The sequence below is a fragment of the Callorhinus ursinus genome, unplaced genomic scaffold, assembly GCF_003265705.2.
Source record: "Callorhinus ursinus isolate GAN/ISIS: 27379988/994484 unplaced genomic scaffold, GSC_fseal_2.0 scaffold45, whole genome shotgun sequence".
Taxonomy (NCBI): domain Eukaryota; kingdom Metazoa; phylum Chordata; class Mammalia; order Carnivora; family Otariidae; genus Callorhinus; species Callorhinus ursinus.
This window is the reverse complement of record NW_027397107.1, coordinates 12,598,693-12,621,054: the sequence shown is the minus strand read 5'-3', so window position 1 is coordinate 12,621,054 and position 22,362 is coordinate 12,598,693.

Sequence of the window (22,362 nt, the reverse complement as noted above, 5' to 3'; positions counted from 1 at the left end):
AAGGATTTTGGCTTTACTCTCATCCAACTGGCATCAGCTCATAGAACGCAGGCCACTTACCAGCAAATCAAGGAACAGATTTACTCTCTCTGCCCCTGAAGAGGAACAGCTGCACCTGAACAAACTTGCAAGGTTAGGTTCTCATGCAGTTTCTGAAAACCTACCTCAGCCCCCATGCCTAACAAAAGCCAAAGACGAATCTAACCCAAGTTTTCTGGCCTCTGGCCCACCGCCCCATGTGACAGCTCTTTGCACCTAGTTGACTAAACCTCATCAGTTAGCTGTCCCAACAGGGCCTGCTTCAGGACAGGAAAGAGAAGTTCTCACATATCTCTCATTGCATCTATGCTGGTTCCTTTTGCACCTGGGATCTCCTTGGGGGCCTCTTAATCGAAGTCTGACTAAGCCTGACCTTGCCTTGGTTTACGAGGGTAATGAAATCACAGCCCCAGGTGGGAAGGCTGCAGGTGCACTTGCTCGACCATTCGGAGCCTTGTTATTTCTGTAATTTGTCACATGCTGTCTCCTGCTCGGGGTTGTACTTTACAACTTAATGAATGCGTTCTCTTATTAAGACAAATCTTGTCCATGCCAATCCAATTAAATCTATAAAATTAGCCTGGAAATTTTAGAGAAGTGGGCTGCGATATAGCTGTTTTTCTTTTCTTTTCTTTCTTTCTTTTTCTTTTTTTTTTCCTGTTGTAAGTTATTGGGCCAAGGCTCATTATGATTTGGGACAAAAAAGGTGGTGGAAAGAACAACTAGTTAGATCTCAGAAGACCTAAGTTTTAGTCCAGTTCTGCTATGTGATCTTGAGCAAATTCCTTTCCCTCATGGGTGTTGGTCCCTTGACAATAAAATTAATGGTTTGGGCACTTTTGTTGGGATAATACCTTTTCATTTATTTAGTTACCTGACTGCATTCCAGACATCTGCATAAAAACTCTGCTGGATGGATGCAATGTTGTCAACTGTGCAAATACAATCACTAGACTTCGGTGGTTCACCCAAGACCAGACAGTGAAGATGGGGATATGGCTCCAAAACCCATCCATACACTTCCCAAATTGATAACCTATTCTCTTTATAGACTGAATCTTCAGGGGAATATCTGGAAGTAGCTGAGTTCATATCACATCACAAGACTGACTTCTATCAGTAGCTCAGTTACTAACTCAGAGGTCCTAGACCAGTTTATTGTCTCATTGCCAACCACCATCCCAGCTAATCTTTCATTCTTACTCAGTTCTCAGAGAATTCAGGTTAATTCTTCTAAAACACAGACACAAGAAAAACTAAAATAAAGCAAATTTTGTTATCCTTTTATCTAAAAGTAGAGGTGAAAAATAATTCATTTCTCCGGACACAATAGGTAAATGCTGGTCCCAAACAAGAACCTCGCACTATTGTTTATAGTATCCACCAAGCACTAGGCTTCACCAATTGAAGCAATTTATTCAGTGAAAAATGTGATCATAAATAAATTGAGGTGGGAATGTGAATGGGTGCAGCCATGGTGGAGGATCATCAAAAAATTAAACATAGAACTGCCATATGACCCAACAACCCCACTTCTGGGAATATATCCAAAGATTACAAAAACACTAATCCAAAAAGATACTTGCACTCCCACGTTCATAACAGCATTATTTACAATAGCTAACACACGGAAACAACCGAAGTGCCATCAATGGATATATGGACAAATGGATCAATCCATAAATCAATGGATATATGGATAAAAAATTGTGAGAGATATATGTCTCACAAATTTTTTATATATATAGATATCTATATAATATTTATCACTATATATCTCACTTTTTTATCCATATATATGTATCTATATCTAGTATATATATTTATATATTATTATTCAACCATAAAAATATAGGTCATCCCACCACTTTTGACAACATGGATAGACCTTGAAGGCATTATGCTAAGCGAAATAAGTCAGAGGACAAATAATGTGTGATTCCACTTAAATGGGGAATGTGAAACAAACAACCAAACTCACAGAAAAAGAGATCAGACTAGTGGTTACCAGATACAGATGGTGGGGAGGACAGGGAATTGGAGAAAGGAGGTCAAAAGAAAATAATATCCAGTTATAAGATGAGTCAGTGCTAGGGCTGTTAACATGTTACGTGATGACTATAGGATAGGATATACAGGGAGGTCGTTGAGAGAGCAAATCCTAGGAATTCTCATCAGGAGAATTTTTTTTCCTTTATTCTTCTTTCTTTCCTTTTTATTTTATCAACATGAGAAGATGGATATTGGTTGAACCTGTTGTGGTAATCATTTCACAATATATATGTAAATCAAACCACCATGCTGTATATCTTAAACTTGTTCGGTGATGTGTGTCAATTATCTCTCAATAAAACTAGAAAAAAAACCCAATTGTTGACTAATTGAATCAAGAAGGTGTATACTCTGAGCAAAAGACAGCCATGATTTTTTTAATATTTGCAGTTACATAGGAAATTATTCTTTCCTAATATATAAAATATAAGTTCTTTAGTCTACATATAGTGCCACAGATTACTTTCCTTTCAAAAACTATGAACTATGATCACTTTGTTTTGTAAAATGTGGGTGGATAAATCTGATAAAGATAATCTTCCTGTGGGACTTTAGATAATCAATATCTTGTACAAAGTCTGCATATCTGAACTAATAAACTGAAATACCAATAAAATGTCAACCAAAGTCTCACAATGTACATAATAAAACTTTGCTAAATTGGGATATGTTACTTTGGTCTCTGTGCAAATTAAACAGGACTGAAAAGGCATTTAGCTTTGTTTTTGTTTTTGTTTTTTTAAAGATTTATTTATTTGAGAGAGAGAGAGAGAATGAGAGATAGCACGAGAGAGAAGAGGGTCAGAGGGAGAAGCAGACTCCCCGCCGGGCAGGGAGCCCGATGCGGGACTCGATCCCAGGACTCCAGGACCATGACCCGAGCCGAAGGCAGTCACCCAACCAACTGAGCCCCCCAGGTGCCCGGCATTTAGCTTTTTTTTACAGTTTGCTAACCAAAGGTGTAATATAAACAAAATTTCAGAGGGAAATGTTTAACCAACTTAAGAGAACTATTTTCAAGTATTATAATAGATTTCATTTACATAAAAATAATTAAATCCCGATTAAGAAAGAATCTTCTTTATTCATTAAATCAAGGATGCATTGTTAGGATTTAGGATTATTATTACTGTATTTTTGTAAAGGCTTAAAACTGTATTTTTTTGAATATCCTATAATTCTGATTATTCACTAATTTACATAGAGAACCTTCCAGGTCATCCAAAATAGTGATGTGGAATGATAATAGGTGGACCATGTTTTGCAAAACTAATTTGACAGTGAAAAATGTACTAATTGAAATTATTAGGCTGTATTGTTTCAGACTATTTCTGTTGAATTTTTCCACCAAGGTAAACATACTTTCTAATGTTAAATAATATTTTTAGTCATTTACAAGGTGACACTCATCACTAATATTTTGACTTTAGGCATGAATTTTCACTATTTAGATTTTCTTAAAATAATTCAGATGTGCTTATAAGGTAGGAAGGAGGGGCACCTGGGTGGCTCAGTAGGTTAGGCATCTGCCTTCAGCTCAGGTCATGATTCCAGGGTCCTGGGATGGAGCCCTGTGTTGGGCTCCCTGCTCAGGGAAAAATCTGCTTCTCCCTCTCCCTCTTCCTGCCCCCCCCCACACTCGTGCCCTCTCTCTCTCTCAAATAAATAAATAAAATAATTTTCTTAAAAAAGAAAGAAGAAAGGAAAAAAGGAAGGGAAAGAAGAGAGAGCTGAGGGGAAGGAGTGAGGGAGGAAAGAAGAAAAAAAGGGAAAAGAGTGAGCACATGGTGAACTTAGCCTATATTCTTAATGAAAAATACATTTTCCTGGTGGGTTCCCAATAGCAAATTAAAATTCAATTCAATATCTAATAAAATTATGAAAGTCTTTGCTAATGTAGAGACAAAATCATTTTCAGAGAGATAAAAAATGAATATTTCAGTAATTATTTGTTCAAGAATTTAATTCAAACAGTAAGTTATCATTACTTGGAGAAAAAAAAGAAAACTATTCTTGGTAAGGCACTGGTCATCTTACATAAAAAATTAATAAATAAAAAGAAAAACATCAAAATTTATTTCTTTACTATGATGAAAAAATAAAACAGAGAAAAATGCACCAAAAAAAAAAAATCCGGATCAGTGATATATAAAACCAGCACCCAGATCAAGAAATAGAATGTTACCAGCACCACAGAAGCCCCCCATATACCAAATCCCAATAAATGCCCAATATGTATATTCTCCAATGATAACTAATATCTTTAACTTTTTTTAAGTAACACTTGTGTTTCTTTATAGTTTACCACCCAAAGCATACGGTTGCCTGTTTTATGAACTTCATCTTAATGGCCTCATATAGTAGGAGCCCGAGTAGCTCAGTTGGTTGAGAATCTGCCCTCAGCCCAGGTCATGATCCCAGGGTCCTGGGATCGAGTCCCATGTAGGGCTCCCTGCAGAGCCCTCTCCCTCTGCCCCTCCCCCCACTCGTTCTCTCTCTCTCTCTCTCAAATAAATAAAATCTTTTTAAAAATGGGCTCATATAATATATATTCTTCTGTACTTAACTTCTTTAATAAAAATTGTATTTGTTTTTATTCATATTGTATGAAGCTGTATTTTATTTATTTTCATTACTCTGTAATATTACATTTTATGCATATATGGTATGTATAGAATTATACCATGATTTACCACCCTACTGTTGATGGACATTAATTGGAGTCATCTGCACATTTGGGCTTTTACAATAATATTGCAATAAATATTTTTTTATGTGTCTCTTGTGTACCTAGGCATGCATTTATATTTTAGAATATATCTTGGAGTAGAATTGCTGAATTAGAGGATTTGCCTATCCTAACTCTAATAAATAGTGGTACAGTGTTTTCCAAAATGGTTATACCAATCTAACTCTTACCAACAATACATGAGCGTTCTACTTGCTCCATGTCCTTTCTAATACTTGGTGTTACCTGCCTTTTACATGTTCACTGTTCTAGAGGCTGGGTAATGGTATCCTATGCTTTTAATGAGTGTTTTCCTGATAACTAATGCTATTAAGAAGCTTTTCACACATTTACTGGCCATTTGGAAGTCTACAGTCCACCTGGAATTAATTTTTGTATATGCCCTAAGATAGGGATCACATTTCATTTCCTCCAATATGGACATCTGATTACTTTGACAACATTTATTGAAAAGACCATCCTTTCTCCACTGTTCCGAAGTGCTATTTTTATCATGAATCATTTATCATATATATATGGGTCTCCTTTTTATACTATTAATGGTGTCGGCCAAACAGTGATCTTTGCACCTATATATTAATCTCTTAATTACCATATATTGCAATAATCCTCCCACTCATTTTTCTTCTTAAAGTGTGTTTTAGCCCTTTGAAAGAATTGGCTTGTCAAGTTACACTGAAAAACAAAACAAAATAAAGCCTAGTAAGATTTTAAGTGTGATTGCCTTGATCTAGGATCAATGATCCACACAGTTTAGGGACTATTAGAAGCTGAGCTATTGTGAAGACCTGGCAAATTCCAGTTCATCACTCTAAATTCTCTCAAAAGTGTCTCATTGTTGTGCAGAAATCCTGAACATCATGTTTTGGGTTTATTCCAACATACTTAATCTTTTAATACATATAGATTATGTCTTGTAATAATTATTTTTCATTTTCTGTTTGTTGCTATAATATAGAAATGTAATTTCTGTATTGATTTTCCATTTAGCAGATGCACTAAACTCATTATTAATCTTATTAAATCCTATCACTTATCCCAGCAAGGTTGTCAAAACGCTAAGGAGCCTCCTAGCTGCTCTTCTGAGAGGGGTCTCAAAGGATGAGCTCAGCTCTCTGGGCTTCAGCCCCTGAGGCTCTGGCCCTCACTCTCCTGTCAACTCCTTCAAGCAAACGTTTTTTTAAAGAATTATGCAGCTTTTTTTCTTGCCCTCAGTAAAATGTTTGGTTTCAATTACCTAATCCTCCATTACTAAAATTAACCTCCAAGTTTCTTTATTTGACAAAATGTAATTCAAATGTAAATGCAGAAAGATTCTTCCCACTAAACTACTCTTAGAGTTAAGCTCTCCCTTAGGTCTAAAAACTTTATTAAATTAGGAGATGGGGTGAGGGAGAATGAAGAATATTGTCAAAACATTCTTTTAAAAGTAATTTCTATAACATTTGTAATTGATTAAAAGGAAAAATCCCTTTATAAATAAAAGAAAATTATTTTTCCTCTTTTGTGACATAGGCATTATTTTAATTAATAAAAACAAAACTATTGCGCTCATGAAAACAGAAAAGTCAATTAATGAGTGACTATTTATTCTTATTTAAAGCTGCTATGCATATATTTAGGTGTAGGTGCCAATGATTCAATAGCTATGTTTTAGGTTTTGGTTTTGATTTTGGTTTGTTTGTCTATTTACCACCTTAGGCATGGAATTTGGTCTGCTTTTATTTCTTAAAAATATTTGTTTTTATTGCTTAGAGTTATACCAAATGACACATTGCTATTACATTAACAGCAGAATAGTCCAATAATATGCATAAACACACTCAAGAGATTAAGAGGAATCCTGCCATATTTATTTTCCTTCATGGCCTGGGTCATTTAATTCAGATTTTCAATACCAGAAGGTCAATTCAATTTATGTGATTATTTCTGAGAAAGACAGTAATTACACAGCCAGATTTTACTGGAGAAAATTTGTAGAAAATTCAATATTACTAGCTTTATCTAGATACATCTTGAAATGTTCAAAACACAGCTGGACCCTTTAGATAAAGCAAGGAGAGTAAACAGCTGTTTTTAAGGGACACTTCTTTATAAAGAAAATAAGAAATTTTCCAAAAATCATATTTTTGCCCTACCCTACTATTATAGAATGTGCCAAAGCTCTGAAATTAATTTTCAAAAGAGTCATAATATAAACATTGACAAATAGGAATCCAGTGGGCCTTTTTTTTAAAGCCAAAGAAATGTTAATCAATGGCTTTAAGTGAAAGGAGCTGAAGAAATAAATATAAGTTGCATTAGGAATAAATAAATAAATAATAAATGTATTAGGAATAACTAAATAAATAAAGCAGGATCAATAATTAGGAGAAGGTAGAGGTATACAAGGACCGGGAATCCTGATGTGTCTGAAGAATGGCTATAGCCGAGAGGTTGAACAAGACACCCAGCTAAAGGAAGTTTCAGGCAGATAATGGGATCACTGAATCAGAGCTCACGTGATGATCTGTGCCAAGATGTGATAAGGGGTGGGGATATAACCCTGGTGTTGAGGAGGTCAAAGTAATGAGAGATCACGGTGTGACTTATCCATGTGGAAACTGAAATCCCCCAGGATCATGGCAGGGATGTGGGGAGAGAGAAATATTTGGAGTCAGGTGCCAAAATCTTTGATAAACAAGGAAGGACAACAACAGAGCCAGAAAACAAACAAAAACAGGAAAGCTAGAAAGAGGGTATAGCCTAAGCCTCAAGAAAGAGGGAGTTAAGGTTTCCTCTGCATTTTTCCATAAAGGTGAAGAGTGATGGTCTAGAGTGGAAAGATATTTTCCCAATAAAATAAAAAGTATCTCAAACCTAGACAATACTTCTCAAAGTGAGTACTCCTCGAGGAAGTGCTATCTGGTCAAAAACAGTTCCTTCAACAATAAGATGGTAGAAAAGACCCTTATTTAAACCACTTACTGACTTTAAAGAAAGCTATAAAAGCTACCCAAAGACAAACAGCAACCAGGTCAATTGTACCAGGTTACCTCTTGTGTCAGCAATAACGCAAAAGAACAAATTTGTTGTCACCTCACATATTTGCTAAATTAGGTTTGCACATGTCTGTTAGAGTCAGAGATCTATAAGCAGAAGTATTATCTATGGAAACAGACTGTGTGTCCAGATGGGCCCTCACAGGGCAGAACTGCCTTGGCAACATCATCCTTCTTTCGGCAATATTTATTAAATACTCATCACATGCCTGGCACTGGGCTAGGCTTCGGGGATCCAAATGTGTTGACACTCTAGTGGTGTTGGGGGTAGTTCTTTGCTTTGCTGGAAGTCAATATTACCAGTACTTTTTCGGTCTCTCAGTAGGATACACCAACTTACTATTTAGTAATAAAAGGAAAGTTAATGAGCACAGAAGCAGAACAAAAAGAAGTGGGAGTAGTAAGGAGTCTTTCCTCCAACGCAGAAGTCAGCAAACTACGCCTCATCTGTCTGTGTATGGCCAGCAATAAGATAAATGGATTCGCCTTCCAAGAAGAGTTGCTTGTCTTTGCCTCTTGGCCTGAGAAGCCTAAAATGCTTACTATCTTGATCTTATAGAATAATTTTACCTACCCCTGATCTACACCATAGCAAAACCTGATGAAATATACATGTTCCATCCCTCTTGATTTCAGTGTCGTGAACTTGGACAAGATAAGGGTGTCAATAAATTCTGGATGTGGTGATTTCCTTCACTAGTGTACCAGAAACAAATTTTTGCTCCTTACCTGTCACCTAGTTATTCTTCAGCTGTAATAATGTCATGAACCGTCATTTTTCTTTGGCAATTTAGCCTTCATTATATTTTCAGGCCAACTCCATCAGATCTTTTGAACTTAAATATATATCCTGTTCTTTCGGAGGACTTCTGTAGATTCTGCTTCTCATGGATCATGAGTACTATAGTCTAACTTAGGGATTGATGAATATTTTGTGTAAAAGAGCTAAATAGTAAACATTTTTGGCTTTTCAGGATTGATGATGTCTTTTGAAACCTCTCAACTCTGCCCAAACTACTGAACTCTGTCACTGTAATGTGAAAGCAGATATAGAAAATTTGAAAATGAATGGGACAAGTGTGTTTCAGTAAAATTTTATTTATAGAAATAAGAGGTGAGTTGGATTATGCCTGTGGGCCATAGTTTGTCAAACCCTGGTCTAATTTGTTCTTTTATATTCCAACTCAAATTTTATAAATATCTATTTATTTTCATTTGCTATTATATCCACTTTCAAAATGAAGAAAGTGTCTTACCTCTGAATAAACTATGTATTAGATAATCCAATCAATCAGCCAATATAATTTTGGGGAGAAAAACAACCCATTAAATTGGCAGATGTAAGTTGAACCCCAGAACTGCTTTTGAATTTGGAATTTGGAATTTTTCCAGTGACTACAGTAGCTTTAAATTTAATCCCAAAGAGTTACGATGTTCAGTTACAGCTTTCAAGCAAGCAACTCCTCATACCGGTATTTCCTGTTAGACTCTGACTGTATCCATCTTGAAAGGAAGTCCTTGAGACTAGCTCATGTTTTTGGCTTTTGGCTATTGTCTTTGAGTAGTGCTTCACCTTGCAAATCCTGGAAACCAGGGCTGGTCAGAATGTCCCTGAATGCTCTTCCTTTTGGGTGACAATTCTAAATGTTTAAACAAATGTGTCACCCGACTAAAAATGAGGTCAATAAAATCTTCTAAGGCACGTTCCTTTTTGATGAATGAACTAAAGTGAAAACCATTTCAGAGTCTACTTCAGCAGAATAATGAATTCTGTGTTTCCAATCATTAAAGTTGAAATTATAACAGATAGCATTCTGCCCCACTGTTCATGAGATTTAACTCTTCAGAGGTCATAATAGATACACCCTATTAAATAATGCAAGCCAGACAACACTGACTTAATAGAAGTGAAATGTCACTTTGGGTTTGAATTGATTTTCTTACTTGAGGACCTTTTAGGCTTGCAAATCAGAATTGCCTTGTATTAGCACGTCTGAAGGAGGTTGGCTTTCCCAGGGTTAGCTTAAAAAATGCAGATTGATGGGAAAGGTTTGTGTTGGGTCAGTATGGAATAGCCTTCTCTCGGGGGCTTGAATTATTCATGAGCATCCATGTGTTTTGTGTTTCTTGCTTAACACTGTGGAAGGTGGGGGCAGGAGGAGAATGTAACCAGCTGCACACAGAGATTCCTTCTTGAATAAGGTTAGCAGTTAGAGAAGGCTGGGGGTGGACAAGGGTGGAGACTGGATCTAATTTTATAGGAATTTGAACCAATAAACCTTGAAACGAAACAACTGGCCAACAGCTGAGGATATCCAAGTTTTATGTTACCTATGGTTCACTTTTGACCAGCTGTGTGCTCTTCAAGCAAAGGCAAAAAAAGGCCATAAACCCAACTGTCTCTCTTCAGATTGTGCCTATGGTATAGCTATATGGGGCTGCCTCGGACTTTGCAGTGGGCTGGCTGCTGTAGATGGATATGTGCGCACCTGGCATGTGGACTTAAAACTCAAAAGAGCTCCCCTTCCTCTTAGGTCTGTAGCTCTGAGTATGTCACCTAGTATTTCTGAGCACAGAAGCTGAACAAAAAGAAGTATGCCAGGTTCTACTTCTATAAAATGAAGCACTTCTGGCTTCTGAAGTGGTTTTCAAGTTTGGGGAGATACAGAGAAGAGGCTGAGCTTTCCACTTTTCCCAACTTGGTAGAATTGGTCTAGGTATTTCCCCTGATCCCATTCCTCCAAATATCAAGCCTGAAAAGTCAGGAAAAAGGCAAAGCTCACCCTTCCTTCAACTCCCCCTTCAACACTCCTTCTCCCAGCCCCTCGTCCTTCCACCCGTGGTTTCCCAACTTTAGGTCTTAATCCAATTTCTCAGCTGACAAACTGGGAGTGTGCTTGTCTTCAGAGGAGGCCCAGAGCGAACCAAAATGAAAAGGCTCTATTTTCAGGGGCCACCTCCTGACTTGAGAGGAATCCTGCGCGTGTACACTGTTTTTGAGAGCAGTGAGAGAAGGAGGGAATGAAGAGTGGTTAAAAAATGAAGAGAAGGAAAGATTCTTAGATTAATGCTATCGTGTTGGACCTGGAGGGCTACTGCTAAAACTCGGGTTTTAATTTGGAAGCAAAACCAGACACATAGGGTAACACCAACATCTGAGGGCCTGAAGCAAAGTTCCAGTACCTATTGTTTCCTCACCAAATAAATGCTTGTAAGGAACCAGATGGCGCCCCTATAGCTAATAGTCACCTTATTAGCAGAGAAATGTATTCTTGTGTCAAGGAGGAGTTGTCCTTTGTCATCTGGGCTTTTATTTTGCTTTAAGCCCTGGACAATAACACAGTTATATATATGTTTTTCTGACAAAAACAAAATATGCTACCTTTTACCACTTCTTACAGAGAAGTGGTCCAAGAAAAATATCCAGGGAAAAACCCTGCTTTGGCCTCAAAAATCTGTGACCTTAATGCTATATGCAAAAAGGTGATTTTAAAACCAGAAAAGAAATGTCCAGAGTTCAATTCATTTTTTTTTCTTGCTGTTAATTAAGGAAGGCAATGAGGACAGTGACCTTAAAAGTGTAACATTCCTTGAAGCGGGGCAAGAAATAATGACTGCCCTCAAGATAGCCACTGAATGGACAGAGTATGCGTTGATTATGCATGCAATTACCCAAAAGTTTGCTATTTTACAAAATTGAATTCTTTCCTGCTGAAGTCCAATGTTGAGTAATTAAATACAGACAGTACTTAATTTTGTCACAGAACGAATAGCAAAGGTTATGGAAAGTGTTATGGCTCCATAGTCATTAATATTCCACTGGTGTTGGAATAGATTAGCAAGTGAAGAACACAGCAGGTTAGGATTATATGAATCTATTCAAACCCCACATAATGAATGTGAGGAGTGATTTGAATGTTTAATATCAGTCACTCAGCAGAAAGAGACAAATTCTCATGCTCATTCCCAAGGCTTTTTGAAAGGGCTGTTTATTTCGTAAATTTTCACTCACCTATTATAATCAGACCTACTGAAACAAATTGCTAATGATTGTCAAGCTAAATGAACTCAGCTTTTTTTTTATCTCTAGAAAATTTCTAAACTTCCCAAGCTGTCACAAGAATTCATATTCTGTAGCTCTTTCAAAGACAAGGATTCCAAGCAGTCAGCAGCCAGGGGAGGTGGGGGGGGGAGGCACAAATGGGCTTCCATTTTGTTCTAGTGGGGCCGACAATCTTCCCTCCCTCTTGAAATCAATAACCGATGTGTTTACTTTCACTTTCTAGTGGAGATGACTGAAGTGCCCAACCATTTTTGTTGCTCTTATACTGACTTTTTTAGGTAAAAGTAATCAGAGGAGGAGTTGCCCACAAATTAAAGGATGAAAGAGAAATTTCCCGATTCTAAGATGAAAGGGCAATATCTATCTGAGACCCTCGATGGTGGGGGTAGGGAATCAAACAATAAAAGGTGGGGAAAGAGATCAGCAGAAAATAGCAAGTTTAATCATGAGCTTTTGTGGAGAGGGAGAAAGGAAAATGAAATGTTAAAGAATCGAAGGACCAACAGGAGGAAGCTGCAACTATATGAAGACCCCATAGCATCTCACTTGCAATGTCAGGAGACAGTCTTTCAAAGAATATGGTGGCGCCATACAAGGAACTCTATTCCTTATAAAGCCTCCCGTCTGCCACCGATGGTTCCTAGCAGTTCCGAGGGGATGTCTCCCAAGTGCTCAGGTCCACGTCCATCAGCATCCATGGAACATCTCTGCTAGGTACCCTGCTACTGCCATCCGTTGAACACTACCAGTGGTTGAATCTGCTACACTTGACCATGCTGCCACTGCTAAGAAATCCCTGCCATCTTCCTCCACATATTCTAGAATTCCATCAGAGGTAGCTACAACTTCTGTCACCTCCCTCCCAATACCACTCCAGCGCATCAGACCCTTATGGTGCCTACACTGGGTAGAGGTCTAGGGGAAAATCGTTACCTTTCCCCTTCATATTCTGATATGACAACATTGGCTTACCTTGACTCACACATTTTTGGTGAATTAACATTGTCAGTTTTTATTTTGAACGTTGTTGTTCTTCTTATGATGAAAACAGGAGTCCTTCCTTGTGGCTGAGCTGGACTGTAACTGAAATGTTATTCATCACTCCCCTCCAACTGTATGGTTGTGCCTGACTCCGACCTTCCTTGAAATAAGTTCTTAACTAGGAGACTCTCATGCAGACAGATTCCTGACGGACCTGCCTCACAAGCCCAACCGATCTGCCCAGCCAGACTCAGATGTAGAGACAATGTAGACCCAACCAGAGATCCCACTACAAATACCACGAAAACATCCCCACATCCATTTGGCATGTTTACCTTTAAAAAAAATATGTTCACATTATTCTTTCTTAATCCTCTTCCATTAAAAAATAGCACAGAGTTGCAGTCATGGGAACATTCTTCTTCTACAGACCTAGCCTCTTAGAATGTTTCTGGACACCAATTCTATTGGCAAATAGAATTGAGTGCCAAAGCAAGAATTAATCGCCAACCTTGGGCTTTTAAAATGCTGCTCATAGTCAGGTGTTAGATCATCATTCTATTGCTACTGAAGGAGATTTCTCTCTTTTTTTTTCCTGCAGGGTATTAACATTAAAATCCTCATCCAATTTGGCCATAGAATGGCTAACAGCAAAGAGAGAAAAACTCTGAACTCCCGAGACATATTGTTGTTACCCTATCACCATACACATCCCACTGCATTATAATTTCTTTCTGACTCATCTTGGTTCCCCACCAGCTCAAGGCTCATGTCTCTCTCACTGGTATGGTATCCTCAACACCTACCCAAACCTGACACACAGGATAGTTACAGTAAATATTTTGGAATTGAATGACTTTAATATCTTCTGAGTTAGAGTTATAAGAATCTTATCTATTTTTGTTTTGTCTCTACCCTCTTCCTTCTACACAAAACTTAGAAAAAGTGAGTGTTAAATAAATAATTGATCATTGAATTTTGTTTAGTTCTCTGGATAGGACACAAGTTACGAAGGAAAAAAAATGGCTTACTTTCCATTGGCTTGACAATATAAAGGCACTCATCACCTTACATAGGGAGCTACAGTTCCTCAACAAGATATACTTTCAGAATTTGGGAACAAGATTAGTTACCAGAACTTCAATATTTAATATTAAGTCTGAAATATAAAATGCATAAGTTTTGCCATAATCAAAAAGATTGATAGTTACTGAGTATGTTAAGCTAGGACCAGGTTGTTGTTCAACACTTTGTTGACAAAAATCAAAGTGATACACTAATCTAATTATGGGGTGCTTTCAGAAAAATATGACCGATTAGGATAAAGCTATAAAATTCATCAAGGAAAAAAATCATCAAAGAGGAAATGTCCTTTGCAAATTAGCAGGATGGCTAACTTGCCAGGTGAATGTTCACAGTATGAATCAGTCTCTGGAATCCAATTCCCCTGAGTAGCCTCTGCAAAGTGTATAGGTCATCAGTGAAGGTGCCATTCCACCATGATTCCCAGAAACAGTGGTTGGCCCCTCCTCATATCTTTGCACAGTCAAAACTGTTGTCTACTCTTAGCAATGCCTTGTGCCTTTCTGTATCTCAAGAGTAAGACCTGAGGCCACATTCATCTCTGACACCTCAATTTCTTCATTAAAGAATACTACTGGCACTCAAATTCTCCCCCTTATAACCCAAACTTATGACACTGCATTAAATCTGTCCTCAGAAAATCTCTTCCTTGGCTCCATTAGTCAAGTGTGACTCTATAATTCTGATTTCTTCCAATATTGAAATGAATGTCCTATCAGAGCAGCCTCTGCAAATGTGTCGCCCATATCTGTCAAACCTACCATTTCATTTGTCTTGGTGAGCTCTGAATGCCAGTTTTGAAATCTCTGGGGCTGCAGGTGCTGCTGCCTAGGTGCACCAGGGAACTGACATCCTACGGCAACACCCAAGACCCATGACTCACAGTTGGTGTATAAATTCCCGGCCTGCTTGTCCTTAGATTGGGTTAATTTCACACCTTGTATTCTACACCACTTTCCAGACTTTGTTTTCAGAGTTGAATACTAGTTGCCCACTGTGGCAGCTGGCTTACGAGGGCACACGCCCTTCCCTGTGTCACTACCCAATGCTGCACAGCCCAGATGGACTACTTGTACTGAAATCTGCCCTCAGGGCTTCTAGGGAAATCCGAACTAAGACACACATAGGTATTAAAGTAAATTGAAAGTATTGCTTCAAGGATTTGGGTCTGTTTATGTTTTCTCTCTTCTTTCAACATCCAGAGAATAGATGGATGAATTATCAATATCTTGGCAGGTGTCTGCATGAATCGGATGTTATTACTTGGCGGCCTTCCCTGCAGAGTAAACAGCTCAATATTGCCAGTGTGTAAAACTTTATAACCCTGTGGCCGTCTCATGCACACAGCAAAATGTTCTGTATATATTCACATCACAGTGTACTGCACAATTCAAGAAGCCCTCAGAAGAGCCACAGTTTGTGACTCACACAGCAAAGGTAGCCCTTAAAGTTCCCAAACAGTTGGGAAGATATACAAAGCAAAGAGAAATGTACAGAAGTTAAAGGTAATGAAAGAAAACATCCTTTAATTTTGTGAAAATAACAATCTCGGGACCCTAAGTCATAGTTGATTTATAATTTATGCTTACAGAATTTATATATTTAGTCAAGATGGTATAGATCTGCATTGTCCAATATAGTACCACCCAAATACCAGCCACCTGTGGAGTTTGAGCCCTTGTACTATAACTGGTTTGAAATAAGATGAATTACAGCTAAATACACATCTGGTTTTAAAAGACTCAGTATGATAGGGATGCCTGAGTGGCTCAGTCAGTTAAGTGTCTGTCTTCGGCTTAGGTCATGATCCCAGGGTCCTGGGGATTGAGTCCCGCCTGGGGCTCCTTGCTCAGCTGGGAGCCTGCTTCTCCCTCTGCCTGCAGCTCCCCCTGTTTGTGCTCCTGGCCATGCTCTCTCTCTGACAAATAAAGAAAATCTTAAAAAAATAAAATAAATAAAAAATAAAGACTCAGTAAGATAAAAAAATATCTCATTAGTGATTTTTTACATTAATTACATGTTCAAAGTATAGTATTTTGAAAATGTTGGGGTAAATAAAATATATTATTATAATTAGTTTCATCTATTTACTTTCACTTTTTAATGTGGCTACTAAATAGTTTACAATTACCTATGTGGCTCACATTCTATTTCTAGTATACCATACTGGTCCAAATGAGGCTTAGATAACAGCTAAACTCTGAATTTTTGGTAGTAAATATTATAAGAAGTCACCTTCTTATTCATGGTTCATATCCAAAAATGACACCACATGATGCACATACAAACCCAGTGGGGGGAAGGGGCTGTACTCCCCACAGTCTCTCAGGAACCCAGGCTGTTGGAGGGACTGTCCTTTTGCTCACAGACATAAAGATGAGATATTTCTCTTTTGCCCAGAAGGGAGAGAGAGTTCTGGGGGATCTTGCCCTAGCACGAAATGTTTGGGATCAGAAGAGACATACATCACTCCACTCACAGCCCACTGTCAGAACTTGTCATAAGATGCCAACTGCAGAGGAGATCAGGGAAATGTCGTCCTCTCATGTGCCAGAAGATGAGTCAGAGTGGATATGAAGAAACACCAGAAGTGTCTCCCACAACACACATAGCTTGGTGATGTCTGAATTTCCAACATCGTTCACTCCAGTCTAGAGTACATCAGCATGTAGATGGCAAGATGGATGGTGCTCTCGGTCACTTACACCTTGATGAGAACGACCTGTTGCATGCCCAGGTAAGGAAAAGGACTCGAGACTGAGGAACTGGGCACAGAACAGATACATTAGAAGTACAGAAAACAAACCTGCCTTGCTGTCTAATTTCTCCTTGCAGTGGCCTGTGCTTTGATGTATATCTCAAGTGAATAAAGTAAGATCAAATGTCACCTAAGGCAGGCCAGACAGCTGCTCAGAAAGAACATGCAAAATGAACTCACCAAGGTCAAAAATCTAATGATCAGGGAGGCTTTGTTGGAACACCGAAAGCAGGTCTGTCTCTCAGGAACAAGGTTATATTTTTTTAATGATTTTATTTATTTATTTGACACAGAGAGAGCACAAGCAGGTGGAGTGGCAGACAGAGGGAGAGGGAGAAGCAAGTTTCTCGCCGAGCAGAGAGCCCGACAGGGGGCTCGATCCCAGGATCCCGGGATCATGACCTGAGCTGAAGGCAGATGCTTCACCGACTGAGTCACCCAGGCGCCCCAGAAACAAGGCCATATTTAAACAGAATTCCAGGGGCACATGGGTGGCTCAGTCAGTTGAGAGTCCAACTCTTGATTTGGCTCAGGTCATGATCTCAGGGTGGTGGGATCGAGCCCCAAGTCGGGCTCTATGCTCAGCACAGAGTCTGCTTGTCCCTCTCCCTCTGCTCTTCCCCCTGCTTGTGCTCACTCTCTCATTCTCTAGCTCTAAAATAAATAAATAAAATCTTTAAAAGATACATCTTTAAAAATAAATACATAAACAGAATTCCAACATATTAATTTAAGATGGAAACACCGCCATTCTCAGATGATAAGACTCAGAAACTCATTCCCTTATTACAAGGAGAAAATACGAAATGGAAAATCATTTTTAGTCAGTAAATAGGAAACTCAAGCAGAGAATATCAGCTTCTCAGGTAAGGAGGCTTGAGGGAGCCCCACATTTTGTAGGAATAATGCAGCCAAAACGAGCATGACGCATCAGTCTGCTTAGCCAAGAACAGCTATCTATTGGTGCAGACCTACAACGCTGCCCACGATCTGGTACTCTTTATTTTATGCTTCTGTAACTGTGAACCATGTATTTTCCATGAGCTTTCTCCAAACGGAGGAAGCACGAGTAATGAGATTTCAGATGGCTGAGTTTCTTTGGCATCCGTTCCATACTACCTCTCTGAGATAACTTCCAGAAAGCCTTAATTACAGTTTTAGATGTTCCCACATCCTTTCAGCACATATTCACTCATAGTATTGCACATCTCCTCGCTTAGGATGTGCAGATTTTTGCGATCGTAACTCTCAGACAGCTCTCTCATTCTCACATTTATTCATCCTCCAGAATACTTCTTTGTGGCCCCCATGAAATAAAACGCTGTTCTGATTTGGATTAGTGCAGTGACTTTATTTTCTATGGCAAATTATGCGGCATTGGGCATACTCAAACTGGAAAAGGAGAGTTGAAAATTAGTCTCAATAACTCTAGGTGATAGGAAAGATCTAATCAAGCCAATGATCAGCCTTTTACTTAATAATAATAATAAATAAGGATGGCTTTGCCTTTCAGGGCTTTTATTCAAATGCTAATTCATTTTCATGGAATATAGAACAAATTTATCAAATGTTTCATCAGAAACATCTGTCATTCAGATGAATGGATAAAGAAGAGGTGGTATATATACACAATGGAATATTATGCAGCCATTAAAAGGAATGAGATCTTGCCATTTGCAATGACATGGATAGATCTGGAGGGTGTTATGCTGAGTGAAATAAGTCAATCAGAGAAAGACATGTATCATATGACCTCACTGATATGAGGAATTCTTAATCTCAGGAAACAAACTGAGGGTTCCTGGAGTGGTGGGGGGTGGGAGGGATGGGGTAGCTGGGTGATAGACATTGGGGAGGGTATGTGCTATGGTGAGCACTGTGAATTGTGCAAGACTGTTGAATCACAGATCTGTACTTCTGAAACAAATAATGCAGTATATGTTAAGAAAAAAAAAAGAAGATAGCAGGAGGGGAAGAATGAAGGGGGGGAAATCGGAGGGGGAGACGAACCATGAGAGACAGTGGACTCTGAAAAACAAACTGAGGGTTCTAGAGGGGGATGGGTTAGCCTGGTGATGGGTACTAAAGAGGGCATGTTCTGCGTGGAGCACTGGGTGTTATGAACAAACAATGAATCATGGAACTCTACATCAAAAACTAATGATGTAATGTATGGTGATTAACATAACAATAAAATAATTTAAAGGAAAAAAAGAAACATCTGTCATTCATACATCTACAAGCATTTAAAAACAAACAAAAAGAATTTAAATTAAAAAAATTTTAAAAACATGTATAGAGACAAATCTGTACTAGAGAGAAACTTTCAACACGATACTGAGAGCAGGTCAGCATAATCCTCCATTGCATTGGCTCTAGGTATGTTTGGAAGACAGTTATACAAAGGACAAGTAGGGTCAATACAATTTATGTTTATAGGTAAAACAGATGGTTAATTACACTGCATGATTCCAAAAATGATAAATAGCCTTCCTAAAAACCAAATACACCCTTGGCTGAAGTACAACCATACCTGATATTCCATTCTTGTAATATTTGTGGAAGACTACAGTTGAAGTTATCTTAGGGGTCTAATTCCACATTCAATTTTTTGAGTTAAGCGTTACCTTTTATAGGCTTTCCAATCTAAAAATGCAAATGATACCAAGACCAGTAGCAAATCAAGAAAATAGTTTTCTAATGTCAATTAGTGAACATCTAGGACCAAAAAACCAAAGTTGCATAAAGTTACTAATGCCTCAGGAAAGACACAGCCAATGCAATCCAGAAGGGGAAACAAGAACAATGATGAGACATAAAAAGGATCTGGATAGGCTTTATAATTTTATTCAGTGTTTGTCCTAAGCAAAATATAACTACAGATAAGTTTTAAGACCCTTAAGAGAGAAGTTATACTTTTATACTTCTTTATGTTCCCTTTAGCCTCTCATAGTATGCTATAAAAATGGGAGACAAAAATAAAAATAAAGTTGTTCATTCAACAACTACCACTTTTTTATAGTGCCAACTATATGCTCGCTGCTGTACCAGTTTATAAATGTATATCACAAACAAAAAAGATTTTCTGCCTTCAAAGGGTTTATGGTCTATGAGAGATGATGGACTCTGAAAAACAGAGGGTTCTAGAGGGGAGGGGGTGGGGGGATGGGTTAGCCTGGTGATGAGTATTAAAGAGGGTACGTTCTGCGTGGAGCACTGGGTGTTATACGCAAACAATGAATCATGGAACACTACGTCAAAAACTAATGATGAAATGTATGGTGATTAACATAACAATAAAAAATTTTTTAAAAAGGGTTTATGGTCTATATAGGGTTTCCAAACAATAAAATATGGCATTAGAATTCATTATAGAGGGGCGCCTTGGTGGCTCAGTTGGTTAAGCATCTGCCTTCGGCTCAGGTCATGATCCAGGAGTCCCAGGATCAAGCTCCACATCAGGCTCCCTGCTCAGCAGGGAGGCTGCTTCTCCCTCTGTCCCTACCCCTGCTCATGCTGGCTCTCTCTCTCTCTCTCTCTCAAATAAATAAATGAAATCTTATAAAAAAAAAATTCACTATAGATACAAGAGCAAAATTCAAAAATCAGGTATATTTCTATACACTGGCAATAAATAATCTAAAAATAAAGAAAAAATTCAATTCACAATATTATCAAAAACAATAAAATACTTAGGAATAAATTTATCCAAAGAAGCATAGAATTCATACTCTGAAAATTATAAAACATCATTGGAAGAAGTTAAAGATCTAAATAAATAGAAAGATGCCCCATGTTCATGAATCAAATAACTTAGATTGACCAAATGACCAAGATGGCAATACTACTCAGATTTATCTACAGATTCACCATAATCCCTATCACAGATGAATTCTTTGCAGAAATTGACAAGCTGATACTAAAACTAACTCAGAAATTTAAAGTGTACAAAATGGCCAAAACAATCTTGAAAAAGAAAAACAAAGTTGGAGGACTCACACTTTCTGATTTCAGAACTTACTACAAAGCCATAGGAATCAAGCAAGTATGGTGCTGGCACAAAGTAGACGTATAAATCAAAGGAACAGAACTGAAAGTCCAGAAATAAAACCTCTCATTTATAGTCAATATATTTTTGACAAGTTTGGCTATTTAATGAGGTAAAGAAGAGCTAGATATCTACGTGTAAAAGAATGGTGTTGAACCCCTAACTCACACCTCCCCCCATAGAAAATTAATACAAAATGGATCATAGATATAAATGTCATACCTAAAAACAAAGGACTCTTAGAAGAAAACATAGGAGCATATCTTCATGATCTCGGCTTAGGTAATGAATTCTTAGAAAGGACACCAAAAGGCCAAGCAACCACAATAACTACATATATATTATATATTATAAATTATAAAATTTATAAAGCACATAAAATCATATATGTTTATATATATTTATGTATAACTATGTATGTTACATACTAACATAATATATATGAACATATATTTTATATGTAAAATAATGGATTTCATCCTATTTTTAAAAATTATACTTTAATGAACACCATGAGAAAGTAAAAATACAACCTACAAAATGGGAGACTATATGTAAGAATATATTTGCAAATTTTATATCTGATAAGGGATTTGTACCTAGAATATATAAAGAACTCCTACAACTCAACAACAGAAAGACAAATACTGTACTAAAAATGGGTAAAGATTTGAATAACCATTTCTCCAAACAAGATATACACATGGCCAATAAACATACAAAAAGATACTTAATGTCATTAGCCATTAAAGCAATGCAAATACAGGGATGCCTGGGTGGCTCAGTCAGTTAAATGTGTGACTTCAGCTCAAGGTCATGATCCAGGATCCTGGGATTGAGCCCCAGGTTAGGCTCTGCACTCAGTAGGGAATCTGCTTGAGGATTTGATCTCTTCCTCTGCATCTGCCCCTCCCCCCACTCTCTCTTTCTAAAGTAAATAAAGAAATCTTTAAAAAAAATAAAGAAGCAGTCTGAAAGATTTCCAAAAGTGAACTTTCTACCATCCTCAGTGATGTGTTATCTTCCCAACACCAATATATTACAATGTACATGAAGTATTGCCAGTCAAGGAAGGTCACCCAGCTTTAGAGTCCAGAGCTTCTGTTGAAGCTTCACTGTGTAGGCATGATTTACTGAATCATGGTCCACATGGTTGTAGTCAATTTCCAGGCCTTCTTCCTTGCCCAAAGGTCGCGCTGATGATATCAGGTAATTCAAAGCCGCAATCCTCTTCTCACTTGGTTGGTCCTTCTGGCATGACCAAGTGTCATCTCCTTAGCATAACTTAGCATCTCCCTTAGCATAAACTACCATATGTGATCCAAGTGACCTACCTTGATTAACAAAGATACTCTTACCCTTGGGGAAATTAAAAGAGATTCTAAATTACCTGCCAGAATTCCCAGGACAAAATTCAGACTTCTCTTTAGGAGAGGACAAATTTCTTACTACACAGAATAGCATCTCAATAAAGCTGCTGTTAGAGAAAGAAGAAAGAAAGGAAAGAAAGAAAGAAAGAAAGAAAGAAAGAAAGAAAGAAAGAAAGAA